Below are 19,642 nucleotides of genomic sequence, written 5' to 3' on the forward strand. Positions count from 1 at the left end.
TCTCTGGGCAAGGGATTGTTTCTGTATGCTTGAATGCAGAGGGTAATACACGCAGGATCCCTTACTCTCTCCACGTTTATCCAATGTTGATGAGACACATGATGAAACAGCACATCAAAGGAATGTTATAAAAATTTGCCCATGGTGGTTTTGCTCCTAAGCCAGCTGGACCAAATTATATCTTATCTTATATCTTATCTGTGGACAATAATGAAGGCAGCAACAAATGCCATGAGCTAAAGATGTCAGCACAGACTATTCAGAACTTGAAAGCAAGCCCACTGCAACCTTTCACATTGCAGCAAAAGCTTTCGGATCGACCTGCTGAACACACTTCTCATTGTAAGGATTCTTTCTTCATCTGGAGCCTTTCATTTCCCAGCTGACTACAGCATAAGAGAAGTACATTCAGAGCAAACAAGATAATGCTCTTCAGATACTTCCAGCTAGGAAAATATATACTATAAACAAGCATTTTAAAACCACAACATCTCAACCTTCGTTTTATTCATATTGTAGCAGGTATTGCCATATTTAGGTTCATGTTGGTCATGATCAGTAATCTATAACATTTAAAAATATATATGTATATAGTAGGCCTTCAAACAGTCCCTAAATGAGTGTCATGCCTCTTCACGTGGCATTTTAAAAAGTATTTTCACAAAAATGTACACTGATAAAATGGCTCTTTAGCAAAATCGTATAAATATTATTTGATCAATATGAAAAAATAAGTAGTATATCACTCAATAGAGCTCACAATTCTGGTAAAGTTTCTTCAGTTCAAACAGGAGCTGCCAAAGGAGCGAGAACAATCAGATGCATATTTAACCTTGGTGTAAGCATGGGTTAGTTTGATTCCATCTCTACCACAGCAAAAGAGGGCTGAACTAATTTACATTGCCTTGTGTTTGCCTAGGGCTAACATCAAGATCTATGCAAGCATCCAAAGTTCATCTAACCTGAGCTGGAGTAATGTATATATGGTTTGCTTCTTGATGTGCACTGTGCTAAGAACCTTTAGGATAAGGACAAGTATTTAAGATTATGTATCAATTAAGCTTACTGGGAGACTGAAACATGCATTTGACATCAACTGAATGCTAAGCAAGAAGGGATTGTAATGGCAAGGACTGAGCTTGTGGGTGGGACGAGGTCAAAAATCATAGCATCACAGAATCATAGAATGGCTTAGTTTGGAGGGGACCTCAATGAGGTTATCCAATTATTATCCAATTCCAAACTTCCTGCCACAAGAAGGGCTGCCACCCATCAGCTCAGGCTGCCCAGGGCTCCAAACAACCTGGCCTTGAATGCATCCAGGGATGGGGCATTCACAACTTCTCTGGGCAATTTGTGCCAGGGTCTCATCACCCTCTCAGTGAAAAATTTCCCTCTGACATTTAGTCAAAATCTTTTCTCCCATATATCAGTATAGTTAGTGCATGAAAGATGAGAGGAAAAGAAGCCAGTAAAGCTGAGACAAATACAGTTAAAGTCAACATCCTACATCAAATGAGACTAACTCTAATGAAAATACATTTTGCATGTTTCTTGTTCCAGCTTTTCAAGAGAAAATATTACCTTATTTTTCATGTAGCAAAGAAGTCTGGAATTCAAACCTTTTCCAAGTTCAAGATCCTACTTTTAACTGCCTTTTAGTTCAGATTTCCTCCATTTTAGTAGATTAGAAATCACATTTCCTGCTAACATTCTGGACTTTTTCATTTGCAGTGAACACTGGCTGAGTACTCACTTTAGACTTGACTTACAAATAAATATCATAAACACAATTAAAATGTGCACAAATATCAAATGAGTGTCAAGTCAAATTTCTCAAATGCACAGCAAAAAGTATTTGCATCCTACACGCACTGAGTGAAATTCATCTGCCCTCCTCTGATGCCAAAGTTAGTAGCGTAATTCTACAGCCATTAGATTGAAATTGGCACCTTCAGGATACAATTGTTTTTGGCCAGAGACAGCTGCATGTGACAGGTCACAAGTATCTCTTTGGAGATACTTAAGTCTCTCATTAACTATGGAGAGAGTCTACAGTGGCAGTTTGAAGTTTGACCGTTCCATTATGGATGCCTTAAATAACACTAGATTAATTTCTCTGAGAATGACCTTCAAATACAAAATCCAAGTGTCTAACTGATCTGTTAAAAAGCTCTAGAAGCATCAGAAAACTCTAGACATTTCCAGTCCAAGCTCAGAAAGGAGACAATAAAAAGCATTATAACAATTTAAAATAGAAAATAAGAATTCAATGATGGCATTAAATAGGAAATATTAGGCTAGAAAATAGCAGAAAGTTAACCTCAGCCTATACAAAGTCACCTTTCAATAGTCACAGACAGTTAACGCTGCAGGGAATGATTTCTAGAGTCTGAAAATGTCACTTTATGCATTGTTAAAAGCACCTGTCTTCAACACAAAGATAAACAAATGGAAAAACACTACGTGTATTACAGCAGAAATGAACTGAGTGTTTTGGGTTTTTCTTTTTTCAGTGTTGCAAATAGCTGTTCAAAGCATTTAACTATTACGAGTAACTGAATATCGATTACATTTCTATCTGTCTTGAAATCTTCCACTAGACAAAATTGACTGTCACTAATCAAAAAATAACCAATGTCATCTAAAATCTAACATCCATAGAAGCAACCTTAATAGATGCCTTTATCTTTAAAAAAAAAAAAGTGAATTAAATTAAATTCTGGTTCTAGCGGCACAGAAGTGGTTTTGTCAGCAGAGCCTTTCAAGCATTAGAATCAGGTTCAACATTACCCTAGACTGCTGGCAAGTGTTGTGAACTACAAAGCACAATGGTCAGTAAGAGGTTGTGAACGCAAGCTGGGTCAAACCACAGATCCTTTCTTACTGCTGAAAATTCAGTGGGAATTTTTGACTGGGCAATATGTGCTTTGAGGAGATGGACCTACAATTAGGCAGAAAAGACAGAATCTTGAAGCTGACCACAGCAGACAACACAAAGCTTGAGTATAAAGCTTTCCAGATCTGACAAGAAGGAAAGGTTAAATCTAACAGGCAACGCCAGCAGATTTATTTCACATTGACGTGGTTAGGAAACTCTTCTGGGGGAAGAGTGAAGTGGGTTTGCTCAATCCAGTGGTTTACTTTCAGAGCAAGTATTTTCATGGCTAGCATGATGAAGAATGTTACTGCTTTCCAAAGAATGAAGACTATTCAGCTTGTCAGGATCTTGATGTTTTCCTGCAATTGGGATAAACATTGAGCTGACCTTCTTTGATGTCTGCATGTTATTACCCGGTAAATGAACCTTAGATCCTAACTCACAATGTCCAAGTCATTCTGCTGAGGATAGACAATAACATTTTAAATATCAAAAAGGGACACCTGAATATCAAGTCCTAAATGTACTCAATAGACTGTCAACCCAACTTGAAAATTAGCTTTGATATTTTCCAGAATCCTTTTCCAAATCTCCTTAAAGATCAAATATCTAGTAATTCCTTGCATTTTATCAGGGACAGTCAGAGAGTTCAGCTCTACAAAAAGTTGAGGGTGTTGGTCAATGCTTGGCTGAATATGAGCCAGCAGTGTGCCCAGGTGGCCAAGAAAACAAATGGCATCTTGGCTTGTATCAGAAATAGCATTGCCAGTAGGAGCAGGAAACCCTGGTGAGGCTGCACCTTAGGTATTATGTTCAGTTTTGGGCCCCTCACTGCAAGAAAGACATTAACGCCCTGGAGCTTGTCCAAAGAAGAGAAATAAAGCTGTGAGGCGTCTGGAGCACAAGTCTTATGAAGAGCAGCTGAGAGAACTGGAATTGTTTAAGAGGAGAAGAGGAGGTTTTGGGAAGACTGCACAGCTACCTGAAGGGAGGCTGTAGAGTGGTGAGGGTAACCATCTTCTCTCATGTAATTAGCAATAGGAATGGAGGGAATGGCCCAAGTTGCACTGGGGGAAATTCAGGTTGGACTTTAGGAAAAATTTCTTCTCTGAAAGAGTGGTCAGGCACTGGAATGGGCTTCCCAGAGATGTGGTGGAATTATTGTCCCTGGAGGTGACATTCAAGAAAAGTTTAAATGTTGTTCTAAGAGACATGGCTTAGTGGGAAAATACTGGGGATAGGTGGACAGTTGAACTGGATGATCTTGAAAGTCTTTTCCAATCTTAGTGATTCTATGATTCTATATTTCTGAAGAATTCTGCATTGTTTTTAATGCAATTTGAGTTTAGATGCAACTTGTGGCTATGTGGCTGTAAAGTCAGAATAACTTCACAAAAGTCACTCTCAATTGCTGTGCAGGTAGACATTTGCTGTTGACTTCAACAGTAGTTTAGGCTCCAAGTCTTCAACTTGCAAGAATTAATTAATGACTTGCATGAAGTTTTCGACTTGCATGAACATCATCAATCACTTGATTTCTCAGTTTGCTTCATTATTGTTCAAAACAGTTTTATTTATGTTTCCTGCCTCCACTTAATAATATTTGTAATGTCTTATGAAAATTAGTTTTTGAGAAACACAAAAGCAAGGAATGAAAAACAGGACCTCCTATCGTCTCTCCAAGTAATCAAAAGCTGAATCTAAATAGTTCTATGGCAACAGGCAGAGAAAAGTATATTTTCAATTACTTTATTTCCATGTATGAGCTGCACATCCAAATCACGCTTTGTGAATAAGTAAACAATTTAATTTGTTTTTATTTTATTTTTTTGTGTGAATGTGTTTCTCTATTTTGCTGGGGTTATTTTGTTTTGTTTTGTTTTGTTTTGTTTTCAAGATAAAACAGGAAGAAATGGGGAATAATCAAGCCCACCCAGCATTGGCAAACTTTTCTCATTATAGTCTGAGCAGTAGCAGGATGGGGAAAATAGCAGATCATTATGTTTGATGAGTATAATTACATTTTTTCAAAAAAGGGGGAAAATGTAGGTTTATCACTACACCTGTTTTTTTTTTAGAGATACCTTTAAATTCCACTGATCATGCAGCAGCAGACAAATTATTCCTTCTCGCTGTTTGATGGCCTCCAGTAATGCTTAAGAAAAATTGTTTTCCATTCCACTGAACTGTAAAATAAACAAAACAAACCCTTCACTAAATGCTCTAAAGGCCAAAGGGTCTCAGTGAATGAACTTCAAATGACTGCTTTGCTCATCACAGAAAAAATCCATTATGTGATTGTGTTTAGAAATGGTCTTGCATATTTTGGGTGCTGTGGCATTTTAAAATAATAAGGATTAGAAATAAATAATAAACCGGTGAACAGGCAGGAAGTTGCTCCCTAAATCTAAATACAAATGTATTTCAATGTCATTTTCTATACCCAGAGAAATGCATAGAACTAAATCAATCCTATCATTTATCGTGAATGTTATGTTTTCCTGTACTTTTCAGCTTACTTTCATTCCTTTCATGAAAAAAGAATCTCATGACCTTTTCAGTATTAGCCTCAAGACATAGCTGAGCTATTCTTTTTATATAGAAACCCAAGACCCCAGCTGGCTAGCATGAAAGCTAACTTTGCCGACAAATCTCTAAGAAAACATGTGATAATGTTCATCGGCATTTTGAGGATTTTTTCCTTTCTACAGAAGCTATCAATGCATCTAAATATAACAGCTTCCTGTAGATTTTTAGGTTTAACCAGTAGCCTCTGAGACCAAGCACTAATTAACATGCTGTCCTGAGTGTTATAGGCTAATAAAAGATCGAATATATAACAGAATCATAAGACTTTCTGGTAACTGCCTCTCTTTTATTGTGTCTGCTAGGAAATGTACTACTGGTGTTTTAGGATTCCTCACCTCTTATTCATCACTACAAAATAAAATCCCTGTAGTATCTGTTCTTTTGTAAGCTCCATTAGGAAATGATTTCCAGTTTCTCACTATTTCCAAGAGCTTCACTGTCAAGTTCATTCTATATAAGAGATTTCTTTGTAACGAACAGTCAAGACAGAGCTGTTCCTTTGAAGATTTTTCTCCTCCAGTTTTGTCAAGCAGGTTTCTCCTCCTGGTATATTCAAAGTCACCAGGAACATCTGTGGGCAGTGATAGGCAATGAAATAAAGAAGACAAGTTTTAAAATTCAGAGATGAAATTCTCATAGTACTCCTCAAACAGGCTTTGGAATGCTACTTAAGACATCTTCAAGGGCACTTTAAAACCTACCCTTGCACCCATCACCAGCAGACATTCAACTACTTCTAAAACCATGGACTCGAAACATAATAGCAGCATTCCCCTAATACTAAGTGAAAGTTTATCCTTTCCATAATGAAATAGGTCTCATTAGAACTTCTGTCCAACCATGATAGCCAGATTGCTAAAACACATTTTTTCTCTGACAACAGATACAAGTACTGTGGGAAAGACAGATGTAGCTGCCACCTCTGCACTCCCACTGCTGCTCTTGGTAAGGGCAGAAGACATTTAAATTTAATTTTAATTTTTTTTTTTATAAGAACAGACATACATTCAGCTGTCTGTGCAGTGAATATTCCCTACCAGTTGTTGTTCATCATTTTCACTGAAAACTGGAAGTTCAGATCATAGAATCACAGAATCATAGAACAGCCTATGTTGTAGCAGACCTTAAGGATCATCTAGTCCAGACCCCCCTGTCATGAGTAGGGATGCCAACCACTAGATCTGATGGATCCACTGAAAGTATTTGGCCTGTAAGATGCCTCAGGAGCATGCTGAGGGACAAGAATACAGAGTAACATAATTGTCTTGTGCTTTGGAAGTAGTGCTATGACACATTTCAGTGCATGTTCTTGATCATAGAATTTGCATGGAACCTCTATAAATAGTAGTGGACCTTCCATGCAGCCAAATCTTGTCACATCTTACTCACATACAGCAGCATCTTTGCCTAACATTAAGTACTCTGAATAGGTTCTTCAGAAGATTGCCATTAAAACCTCTTGGTTAGAGAAGTGTGAAATTTACTGTGGAACAGTGTGGTTGGGATTGGACGGGGCAGTATGTTATACATCACATAAGGTTCTAAAACTACAAGGAGTCATGCATTCAATTTTGCCTCAGAAAATACCTCAGAAGCAGATGTGGGGAAGGCAGAGTTTAACTAGATCAGGGATGACATGGTATCACTGCTCAGGACATTAGCAAATCATCTCATTTAGTGTTGCTCATCTATGTGATGTGACAGTTATCAGATGCAGATGACAATTCAAAATACAAAGGCAAGGCAACGCGGAACAGCCATCCAACTATGATTTGGACTACACCTCACACAGACTGTTATTACCATGGAACACAGATTGATATTACTGAGGAAGTGGAACAAAATTTCTTATCCTTGTCTAACTTGTACTTAGCTACTGCTGAGCTCATGTTATAAGGATAAGGCTGTGACCACTTCCAGCTTTCTTCTGTATGATTGCATTTGGACATGGAGGCCTAGGGACATGAGAAGACCTTTTAAAGCACTGGAAAACAATCACATGAAAAATTCAGGAAGTATTGATGCCTTCTGTGTTTTTCTAAAGTCTTTTCAGGCTGACTGCTTGGATGGATTCCCAGCATGAATCAGTCATTAAAAGGAGCAGGTGAACTCACTATCATCAAATGAAACATCAATGGCATCAAAACCATGCATGCACCACTCTTCCACCTTTGCCTCTAGTAACAAATAACTGTAAAACTTGAAAAAAAAAACTAATAAAATCTTCCCAAGCATATAAATAAAGCCACATCTAGTAATGCTGTTCTTCCTTGTCTTGTCAGACATAATTTCTTTCTGTATCTGTAGATATGAAACTTTTCTATCGTTCAGAACAAACATATGCTTATTCCAGAAAGTTATGGCACGTTCTGGCATGGAAGTAGTTCCACTAATAAATTAAAGTACTATATACAATGTTTAGACTTTGAAAACTCAGATAATTTCCGCAGAGACAACATGTCTGTCACACATTTCTCTTGGGTTATGGTGCCATTTGCCTATGAGGGGAGACCTTTAAAAAGAGAAGATCTATTCAAGATAATTCTTTCAGTACTCCCACAGAAGTCAAGACCTGAGAAGCTTCTTAAATGTTGACAGAAGGCAGGATAGGACCAGTTAACATATCAGCACATTTTTAACACGTTTTTGACCTATAAGCTTGCAGTGAAACCCAGAATAGGATTTATACCCACTCAATACAAAGTAAGTGCTGAGAATATTAGAAGAAAAGCAGACTTTTAGAAACATTGCCAACACTTCCATAAGAAGCTTTACATCTAAACTGTGAACATTCTGACATTAAAGTCCTGGTGGACTTTGGATTTCTGACAAAAGTTGAATTTTCTATAGTCTCCAGCTACATTAATATATTCACCTGCAGTAGAGCACGGCCTTGGGCACTAGATTTCAACCATCTTTATTATTCAGGCTTTAAAAACATTTAGAGACATTTTGACTCTGGTCTAGGCAATTTTCACATCACTATAAATTGTGAGAGAGAATTTAGCAGCTTGAAACTTGAGCACTATGCCTTACGCAAGTATAGAAGGATAGTACCAACCAATCTCTAAAGCCTCTGCAGCTATGTGTGCTACTGCATTGAAAGGGCAATCAGAAAAGGTACCCAGGCATAGCTAGGTGAATGCATACAGTAGGTAAATCAGGTGTTCAGGGCTGTTACACTATCTTCCCTATTGCTGTTTGAAGAGTAACATTAACTTGTTCATACTTAGCTGCAACTAGCTCAGGATTCCTACTCTCTCAAACCTTCCTGTTCCAAAGAATCTTGGAGATACAGAATATTTCCAGCTTAAGCATCTCCTTCTTAGTGACACACTTAAATATATTTCTTTCAACCCTTCTCATTTACATTGTCCCAACTTCCTCCTAATTATGAACTCAAAATATTTCTACCAATCCATCACCATGATCTCTACTATGGTCCTGACTCCAGCTCTTTGTTTTGATCCATACTACATTCTCAATCTTGCTCCATCTTGTTCCCTTTTGATAAACAGTTCTCAATGATGCCAAGTACAAGCTGATGTATTCAGTTGACCTTGTTCTCCCTCCTTGTACTTGTTCACCTGCAACTCAACTTTGAGCTCTGATGTAGAATTTTAAAATTTGGATTTTATGTCCTCCATAGAGAGAAACCAAGAAGGCAGGGAAAAGATGACAAGATCAGGAAAAACAATCTTGGCAGTATTTGAAAATCTTTCCTTCTCTTTCCATGAGAGTCTTATATTTGGTCCATTGTTTCTTGGTTTTGGAACATTTAGTATATAGAATTTTGTTTTGCTGTGGTTGTTTTGTTCCACCCTTTCCCTCCCCCTAATTGCTTTGTAAAGGGAAGAAGGGTAAAAAAAGTGCTTTTGGAGTTGTATGGTTTCTGCTAAGAGCTCATCTGGCTGTTACTGAGTTCTATTAGCAGTAAACGTGTTTAAGGATTTCAACCTGAGACCTCCCTGTGCTGATACCTCATTTGTTTGCATTATAAAGAAAATCAGAAAGTATTTACAGCATACATACAAGAATGTGTTTTTCGCACATTCAAATAAATAATGTAAAATAAGGAAAAGTGTACAGAAGTAATCAGAAGATCAGCTTGCAATCTCAGATTTAACTAGCTCTGTGACTAGAGTCAAAATACTTAGATCATTCAGAGGAAAATTTCTGTGACAAGTAAATAAGACTTGCTTGCTTTCTATGAGAAAAAAAAAAAAAATGATGTCTTTGTTTCCTTCAAGTCTTTGCAATAGGTTCATAGTGGTTAAGGGCAAAGTAATAGCCATTATCCTCTCAAAACTTTCTGAAAGTAATTTTATGAATATTATTTTACCTGCTCTGCTGAAAATAAAAGATCAGGTTAAATCAGAGTCAAGCCACCATGCAGAAAGCGAGGGGAAAAAATCATTCTAATACCTAAAAGGTAGTTTTTTTTGTTGGGTGGATAGCATCCCTGGTCAGTTTTGTGTTTATGGCTCAGTACTAGTGAAACATTTTATTTTCACATCTTAAAAGATCATTTCAGGGCTGAACAAACACAGCGATTCAGCAGCAGCTGGAATACAACTACTACTGTTCACCCTTTGGAAAGTTTATGAAAGCACTGGCATGGTTCTGAAATATTAAAAGGTCTTCTGAAACTCAGAGTGAAAACAGCAATGTAAAATCAAGGGTCTGGTCTGGCTGAGTGGACAAAGTGTCATTCTTTTATTCTGAGGACAGAAACCTTTCAATTCAATATGTGGCATAAGAAAGGCTTTTATGGTCATTGGCTAGTAGCTGTGAATTCATATCAACAAAAATAGCATAATTCAGACCAGGACAGAGAAGAAATCAAAGTGTAACAAGGCTTGTGTTATAAAAAGGCACAGTCACTCTCTTGGAAACAGTTTTGAACAGTAACATCTGACCCAAAGCTTGGGCTCCTGGGAGTGAGTTCACAATTTGCATTTGTATGTTTCAACTCGATTTAGCTCTATACTTCCAACATATATTACACTTTACATGGTTCCATATTTGACATGACTCTACTACCGTGGCACCAGAACATCTCAAATTTTGATACATGTGTTCTTTTAATCCTGTGGGGTGAGGGATACTTGGACAGGGACATTAATTACATTTACACAGACAACTTGCAGCCAGAATACCCTGAGTGCTAAAGCATGCTGGCACAGGAAAATCATTAGTCCACAAAAAGGCTGAACATCAGCAGAGCAGCTCTGGAAGTCTTTGAGAAGTAGGACAGTGCTCCAGAACCCACCTCAAGGCATACCAGCTTGTCTCCAGCTCATATTTCAGGGTTGGTCCTAAGAGAAGACAACTTGATGTTGCACACTGGATTGAGGCCAAGGTCAAAATGACAGAACAAAATCTCTGTCTGTCACAAACCCTCACCTCATTCAGCTCCTCTCCAACTTTCAATTTCAAGAATTTGTTCAGTGTTCTGGGAACATTCCTGCATTTCATGTTGGATACCTTTGGGTACCTTTACTTTTTCCAACACAAGAAAAACCTTTCTTGTTAATCCAGTGGTTCCACAGTTATTCCTGTATGAAAAGGAAGAAATGAAGCTATTAAAAATTATTTTCAGTCTTTCCACATGCTGCAACTTACAAGGCAGTTATCAGCCTCCCTGTCTGCTTCTCACTGGCAGGTGGAGTGAAACACTTTCATTTAACATGTATCTCCATCCATCCACCCAACAGGATAAAGAACAGTTCTGATCTGTTTCTAACTTGTATCACTGTCCTCATGTATTTCTATAAGATAATTACTAATCTTTTCTTCTCTTTTCTTCGCTGTCTCCTACCTAACTTTCCTAACCTTTTTTAAAAACCAGTTTATTCTTTGAGTACTACAAAAAGTCCTCCAGTAGTGAGTTCTACAGCTAAAACATGCTATGAGAAAAAAGTGCTTGTTTACATTTATCTTGGACTAGTAGCATGATAATTTCATTAGCTGGTCACTACTGCTTTAAACATGATCAATAGTAAACACAGCAGTCCATCTTCTCTGTGTTATTTATTATTTTATATGCTCTACAATTTTGTCCCTTGGTCATTTCTTTTCTCCACAAAAATCCACAATCGTAGCCTAATTGCTCTTAGTACAAAAATTTCTTCATAGCTCATCTTTCTTACCCCTCTATGTTTCAACAGAGAAAAAACGTTCTCGACTGTTCTGTTCTCAATGCTATCTGTTGTGCCACTATCTTCAGCTCTCACTGAGCACCTTTCAAAAAGCTAACCAAAACATGTATTTCCAAAATAGCAATACCTCGTTTACGAATCTTTGGCAGCTTAAGAATTATTGGGATTGTGCTTCCTTGTGTCTTTTTACTTTTCATCTATCAGCACTGAATTTTATCTCACATTTTATTTCCATTCAATCAGAATCACAAGATTTGCTTACACTTGTGTTGTTAGTTGTAGTTTGTCACCTTGACAAATTCTGTAGTATCAGCAAACTCAGTCACCTCATTATCCATCTATAATTCCAAATAATTTATAAATGTGATGAACTGTACAAATCCTAACAAGAATCCCTCTTTGTACTGTCAACCTCTTTGTATGTGAAAACTGCAAAGCTGTCCCTGCACTTTCCTACCCATCTTTTCACCTACCATATTTTCCTTGATAACTTCAGTTGATCTTGGTCACAAATGACAAGAATTGCATTCAGGATTCTAGCCTGATTTGCAGAATTTTAGCTGTATAGAACAGTTATTTTTCTTTTTTCTTGTCCAAACTTGATTGTTGGCTATTGTTTCTCCTTTTATTTTCTACAAGAAAATACTTAGCTTAATATGCCAAGTAAATTGTCTGCAAGTTGGATGAACCAATCCAAAATCAGGAAGAAAATACCATACATAATGAAACCCCAATGTTTAGAAAATCAGCTCTCGTCATATGATATCAATTTGAAATTAAAAGGAGTATTTTAACAAGTTGGATCATGGCATGTTGATGCCTACTTCTGCCTTTCCTTACTGCTACCCCATTTCAGCAATTCACATTTTCACTAAGCATACTGAGGATATGGAGAGGCATTAAAACTTAGCAGAGTGACAATGTTGTGGAGGTGTATTAACTTAGTCAGCTTTCATGCTGACTCTGCAGTGATAAAAATGAGATGAACCAGTGGGTAAAAAATACATAGAGATATAATAACCAATCTGCTTCTTTCCTACTCATCTCTGGCTTCATGATGCTGAAAATCTCACTGCTTCAGCCTGGGGAAAGAAATCTTTCCATAATCCTAGAAGAGTTTACAATCTACCATACAAATCAAAGTAATATGGTAATCAGCAGATAAGCACAATAACACATGTGGCGTTAAATGAAGTCTCTTGTTCTCTCATGGGGGGGGAAAGAGAGACTTATTTGTTCAATATACCATTATAAAATTATCTAGTTTTAGCAAGAAATAAAGTAACAGAGAACACGTTTTAAATTCTTATCTTTTGCTTTTTTTGGTGAAACTTATTGATGAATAATTTAAAACTGTTTCTTAGCTATTCTCCTCTCTATAAAAATGTAATCTGACTTAATTATGTGTCATCATAGTAATAATAGTAAAAGAAATCCACTCTGGGGATGAGTAGAGCATACAGTGTTTTATGAAAAGTCCAAAAGACGATATTTTAATTTATATAAAATGAGTTTTAGCACTTGAAATACTTTTATTCATAAAACTGCTTCCAAGCATTGACAGGCCTCCTACCAGTAAGGAGAGCTGTATGGCAGCTGAATGCGAAGGACAGTGGTAGCCTTAGCTAAAGGACAACTGACTGGTCGTGATGATTTTATGCAACGATTCATGAACTTAAGGTTGGTGAGGAATATTTTAAGCACCAGCAATAAAGGAGAGGGAAAACATCTATTAACCCAAGGCAAATCTACTCAGTTGACCCCTATCAGTGTCACATCAACAAATCCATGCTACACAATTAATTATAAACAAAATTAGCGACAGCTCTTGCTGTTGTTTCTTCAGGCAAGTGGAGAAATGTGCAAGGATCATTTCATATGAGATCATGACAAGGCAAGATTTAAAGCCATCTCCTAAATCCAAATTCCTATATGCATATTACTCAGAAGCAAAGATGTTTGGATGCAGATACTGTGACTCATGTATAGTGATGATACATATAGTGTGTTCCAGTTGCCAAGAAGGCTAATGGCACTATTGGCTGCATTAGACAGTGTATCACCAGCAGGTCAAGAGAGATGATCCTTCTCTTCTACACAGCACTGATGAGGCTACACTTTGACAGCTGTGTCCTGTTGTGGCCCCCCTGTACAAGAGAGATGTTCATGATGGAATGAGTCCAACATAGGACTATTGAGATTGAAGGACTGGAGAATCCCTTCTAGAAGGAGAGGCTGAGAGACTCAGGTTATTCCGACTAGAGAAGCGAAGACTCAGGGTGATCTTATCAACATCTATAAATACTTGAATGAAGGGTAGAGGGAGGACAGAACCAGGCCTTTTTCAGTGATGCCTAGTAACAGGAAAAGAGGCAATGGGTACAAGATGGAATAGAAGAGGTTCCCTCTCCTAGAGAGGTTTTGGAATTTCCTCCTTGGAGGTCTTCGAAAGCCATCTGAACATGGTGCTAGGCATCCTGCTCTGGATGTCCATGCTGGAACAGGGCTTGGACCAGATGGAGAGACCAGAAGTACCAGCCATTCTGTGATTCTGTGACTCAGAGGTGCAATCGTATGTGGGGAAGTCAAGGGTAACACACATTACATCATCTAGGGCAGAGGAAAACATTTTGTTAAGGCCCATATCACAGCCACAGATGTTCTGTTTCTAAATGTTAATAGTAATGGCTGTTAAAAGCGAATAGCATTTTACTGAGAGATGCACAACCACAGAAGCTGAATCCAGAAGCATTCCTACTCTGCATGTACACTCTGTCCTGTGCAAAAACACCACTGTACCTGTTTGAATGAGCATACTGATATTTACATCATAATTATACTATCTGTTTGTCCAGGTCACATATGACTAGAATCGTAGAATCATGGAATCATAGGATCCTTACAGTTGGATGGGACCTTCAAAGGCCATTTTGTTCAACTCCCCTGCAATGAACATGGACACTACAGCTAGATCAGGCTGCCCAGGGCTTGACCCAGCCTCACCCTGAAAGTCTCCAGGGATAGGGCATCAGTCACACCACTAGGTAGCCTGATTTTCTCATGGAGAGGGAGTTCACAATCAGGTAACTAAGATGGCCATACTTTGGAACTAGTCTAGTTTAATAACCAAAAATCCTTAACTGTAAATATTTCTGTCATTGGAAAGCTGACACAAAACAGTCTTACTTTCTAACATGGAACATGTACCTACTCTGAGATGCAATAATGAAAATGCAGTCAAAATTTCAAAAATTAATGAGGAAAAAGCTAATCTAATATACAACACATTTGTTATTGCTCAGACTTTCCTAGAACTACCGCCATTCGTTTCCACATAGGGACAACTTAAAAAGAAGTTGCCAGAGTTCAGCACGCAATGTTAAGTCATTTTTCCTTACTACTCCTTTTACCATGTAAACTGATCCTAGGCATCATTTGCTTGAGAGGACTGCAGTTACTGTAGAGGTGCTTGAATTTTGCTTATCAAGGTTACTCACATTAAGAAAATTCAAAGGGACCAAGCTAAAAACTGTAACTCAATTTTCAAAAATGAACAGCAATTTTAAGCACTCCATTAAAAGCCTGTTCTAATGTATTTTGTTGCTTTAAAAATGAACAATTATTTCGGACAAGCAATTAAAAAATCCTTCAAATATCTTGCATCCAAAGAGAACAAATGATCAGAACTTTCTGAGAGCCAACCTAATAAATAGGGCAATGCAATGAGTGCTCAGCTCACATGCAAAACAGAAGGAGCAGACCTCTCTACTCATGCTGAGTCAGAAATTTTGTGCCAACTCTCTTTACTCAAGCACCTTTTGAAGACCTAAGTTGTGTCTCTTATACCTGCCATCCAATAGCTTGCTTGTTTTCTTCTTCTCATTTTAGAGGAAAGATAGATTATTGCTATTCTTCTGTCAAAATTAAATAATATATTAGGCTGCACTAGGCTCTCCATTCATGTCACAGTCTAAGCAATGGCCTTTGCATCATTTCTTCTTCTGGAAATTTATGCCAAGCTTGGAAGTATTTCTGTAATACAGATTAAAACCAGGTTTCATCCAAACTGATAAAGCCTCTCCGAAAGATTCTTTGGATTGCTGGAAGGAAATTTCAGTTCAGATAATAGTTTTAGAGACAGTTTTCATGATATTGAAGCAAGTTCAAGCTCAAATGAAAACTTGCTTTCTTTTATGACAACTGTTTCTCTGTGAACAATACACAATACTTATGCAAGATATGTTTATTTTACCAGTTTCTTTAGTGTTATCAGGCTTCAGCACAGTCAGAGGGAATGGAGAAAACTGCAGAGTATGACACTTCAAGTTTGGGTAGTTGGATTTTTTTGTTTTCTTCTTTTTAATCTGGCTTTTTAGAAAGTGAAAGGGCAGAATGAATGGAACTAACTATGCTAATTGCATTGTGGGCTTTAATGCATATCACAAAGAAACAAAGCAAAGATAAAAATGGCCTAAGACAATTGGTCCAGGAAAAGAGACAAAAAATAATAATAATAATAATCACCCAGTCAGAAAGAGCTGCTGCAGCAGAAGAGAATAATTCACTGAAGAATTGATGCTGAAAAGAAGCAGAAATGAGAGGGTTGAATTGATGGGTATTGCTTCTCCTTTTAGCAATGCAGAGTTCAGCACAAGTAAATTGAGTGCAGATTGTAATGTCAGAGACATGCACAGAAAAATGTCTAGAATGCACAGTTGTCTTCTCTAAGTCCACAATCCTCACAATACTTTCTTTCTCCAACAGAATCTGTTCTACTTTTTATTGGTTTGATGCTTTTAATTGACATTTATGTGAAAAGGAGCCTAGTTGGAAGCCAAAAGAAATTCATAAGAATTAGTATGTTCTGGTAAGATTTAGTCCTTTCCCCTCACCTCCCATCCTATTATTATAGGTTGGCTGTCAGTAGACCACAAGATAAGTAGGAAATGGGGGGATCTAATCTAGATACTTTACTTTAAGCAACAAGACTTCCCTTTGTAAACCTCCAAAGGCACAGATTTTTTCAGTAGTTTAGAATGAAAGAGTGAATTTCCAGACAATCATAGAGAAATCATGAAGCCAAGACTGGCAGTGTGAGCGTTGGCTGTATGTTGCATGATATGCCAATATGTTTTATATGAGAAATAGTCACACTAAAAAATCAGCTGTCATTTCATGTGCTTTAAAACGTGCAAAAACCTATATAAACTTTCCAACTGATGACATTAATTTCTCAAGAAATATCGTTCATTTCAAGAAATGATGATGAAAAAGGATTATTTTAGCAGCACAGTGCCAGCTTACTACATGAAAGAGTACATAATGATAGTTCAGCAGCATGTTGATGAATATCAGGGGACAAGGAGTGTAGGCCACCAAAAGCTCCTAAGATTGTATGTAGTAGGCATTCTTAAACTCTTTGCTAATAGGATCACTACAGTGAAAGTTGTTTTAAGGAATTAATGTGATTGCTAAGATCTTCACAAGGAACCTACCAAGGCTCATTACTAGTTGATGAGAGACTAATGTTGTGGAAAAAGAAAAGACTTCACAGAATTTATTAGCCTGCATGAAATTTCTCTGAGACATAAGGAGAATACAAAGGGGTTAAAGACTGCTGCAAACTCTCCTACAGAGATAACTAGTTATACAAAAGGGTAAGTGCTAAAAAGCTTTCAAGCACTGCCTCACCTGACAAGGTTGGGAAAGTACATATTATCTGAAAGGCAGAGCATACTTTTGAGAAGTAAGGAGGAGGATTCCTTTTTGGCTTGCAAATTCCTACCTATCAGACAGGAGGCGATTCACATGGGAGTGTTCATTTATCTGCTGTTGAGATGGACTTACTGGGAACAATTTTAATAGACAGCAAAAGGATGGAGTTGCATGAATTCATCTTTTTTTTCTGCATTATAGAAGCTGTCACATTCTTGTCTCTCCTCCTCCTCCTCCTCTTAAAACAGTAAATTTTAAAATAATTCTGAAGATAACTCATCTGAGGTGCCTGTTAGTTTTTAAAAGTCAGCATAGTTTGAAGTGTTCCTATCCATAGGGTCAGAGCCTTTAGACTGATCAGCTGAAGTTGATGTCTGATGAACTTCAGCACTTCACAGGTACAGCTGCAAACAAGGAGTGGGTTCAGAGTCCTGTGTTTCAGATTTTACAATATGAAAAGACAAGAAGTTCTCTGTGATGAACTTTTTAGGAGGTCACACCAGACATACATCTGCTTTACTAGTGTCTTGTTTTGATGGCAGGCTATCACTATGGAAATTTGCTGCTGTTTTAAAAGCTTGGGTTACCTCTAGAAGGATGAACGATAAAGTAGGAAATTTCAGAAGGCAAGGGTGCAGCCTGAGCACAAGGAACAAATCAGAAAGTGACACAATGTGACCCTGGGTGCATGATTTGAGCTGGGTGCCCTATAACTGTATTTTCTTGCTAATAGAATGCTTCCTACACGACAGCCTGTTTCAGTGCCTTATCACTTTTTCTAACAATAAACTTTTCTTAATATCCAACCTAAACTTCCTCTGGTGCAACTTAGACTCTTATCCTACTGCTGTTACCTGGGAGAAGAAGCCAATCCCCCACCTCTCTACAATCTCCATTCAGGAAGTTGCACAGAGAGATAAACTCTCCTCTGAGCCTCCTTTTCTCCCTTGATATCACCCAGGCCAACCTCCCTGCTCAAGCAGGATCATCAAGAACATGTTGCCCAGTACTGTATCAAGATCAGACTCTCCGAGGACAGAGACTCCACATGTTTATAGAGCAACTTGTTGCATTGCTTCAACTAGCTCAAAATCATTCAAAACTGTTTTATTCTGTTCAGACGGAATTTCATCTGTTTCATTTTGTGTCCATTTTCTCCTGACACATCAATGAGTCCCAACTAAAAAGAGTCTGGTTCTCTTTTCATTTCCTTCCATCAGATATTTACACATATTGAGAAGATCCCCTCCTGTAAACCTCTCTTCTCTAGGAAAAACAGTGCCAGTTTTCTCTGCCTCTCCTCATACAAAATATATTCCAGTGCCTTAGTAATCTCTGTAACCTTGCACTGATGCTTCAATATGTCTATATATCCTTTGTACGAAACGTTAATGCTGAGTAAAGGGGAAGGATCATCTTCCTTGACCTGCTGGCAATTCTCTGCCTAATGTAGGCCAGGACACACTTGGCCTTTATGCTGTGAAGGTACACTGCTGGCTCATGGTCATCTTGCTTTCTTTCCACCAGGACCCCAAGGTTTTTCACAGTAAAGTGCTTTCCAGCTACTCATCCCCTAGCACATATTGGCACGTGCTTCCCAGATATAGAGCTTTGCATTACCCTTTGCTGAACTACATAAGACTCCTCACTGCCCATTTCTCCAGCCTGTCAAGGTCTCTCTGAATGGCAGCAAGACCATCTGGTGTTTCAAGCAGTCCCCTCAGTTTTGATTATCTGCAAACTTGCTGAAGGTACACTCCATCTGTCAGATTTTTGCCCAGGAAGGATATGTGAGAAGAATTCCATCGTATCTGTTTACAACATCCATTATAATGTGACTCTGAACTTAATGTGGATCTATTACATTATAATTTATCTGACTAAAATAAGAACAACTATGTTCTGTAAGTCTTCCTCAGAAATAACTGAAGCCATCATCAGAGTGGAAGAATGGTAGTCATACATAAAGAAAAGGGGAACAAAAAATAGGCTGCTAGAAAATGATATTTCCTAAAGAAAAGAAAGGGCGGGTCCTGTCTACAGAAAACTCATAGAAAGGAAAAACATTAATAAAAAGTATGAATCTAAAGCAGGTAAATTTCACTATCCTTGTACTGACATCATTGTTCAAAACAGAAGTGGCTAAATATGACTTAGCTCATTTCTAGTTTGTATTAAATTAAACAAAAATAAAGTCTTCTTTGCTTCTAACAAGGCTATCTATACAGGGATTTAACGCAGCTGAAGTGTGATCTTTAACATTTAATTTGGATTGACTTTCCTAAATGTCCCAATG

Source organism: Tympanuchus pallidicinctus, unplaced genomic scaffold, assembly GCF_026119805.1.
Source record: "Tympanuchus pallidicinctus isolate F22 unplaced genomic scaffold, pur_lepc_1.0 scaffold1, whole genome shotgun sequence".
NCBI lineage: Eukaryota > Metazoa > Chordata > Aves > Galliformes > Phasianidae > Tympanuchus > Tympanuchus pallidicinctus.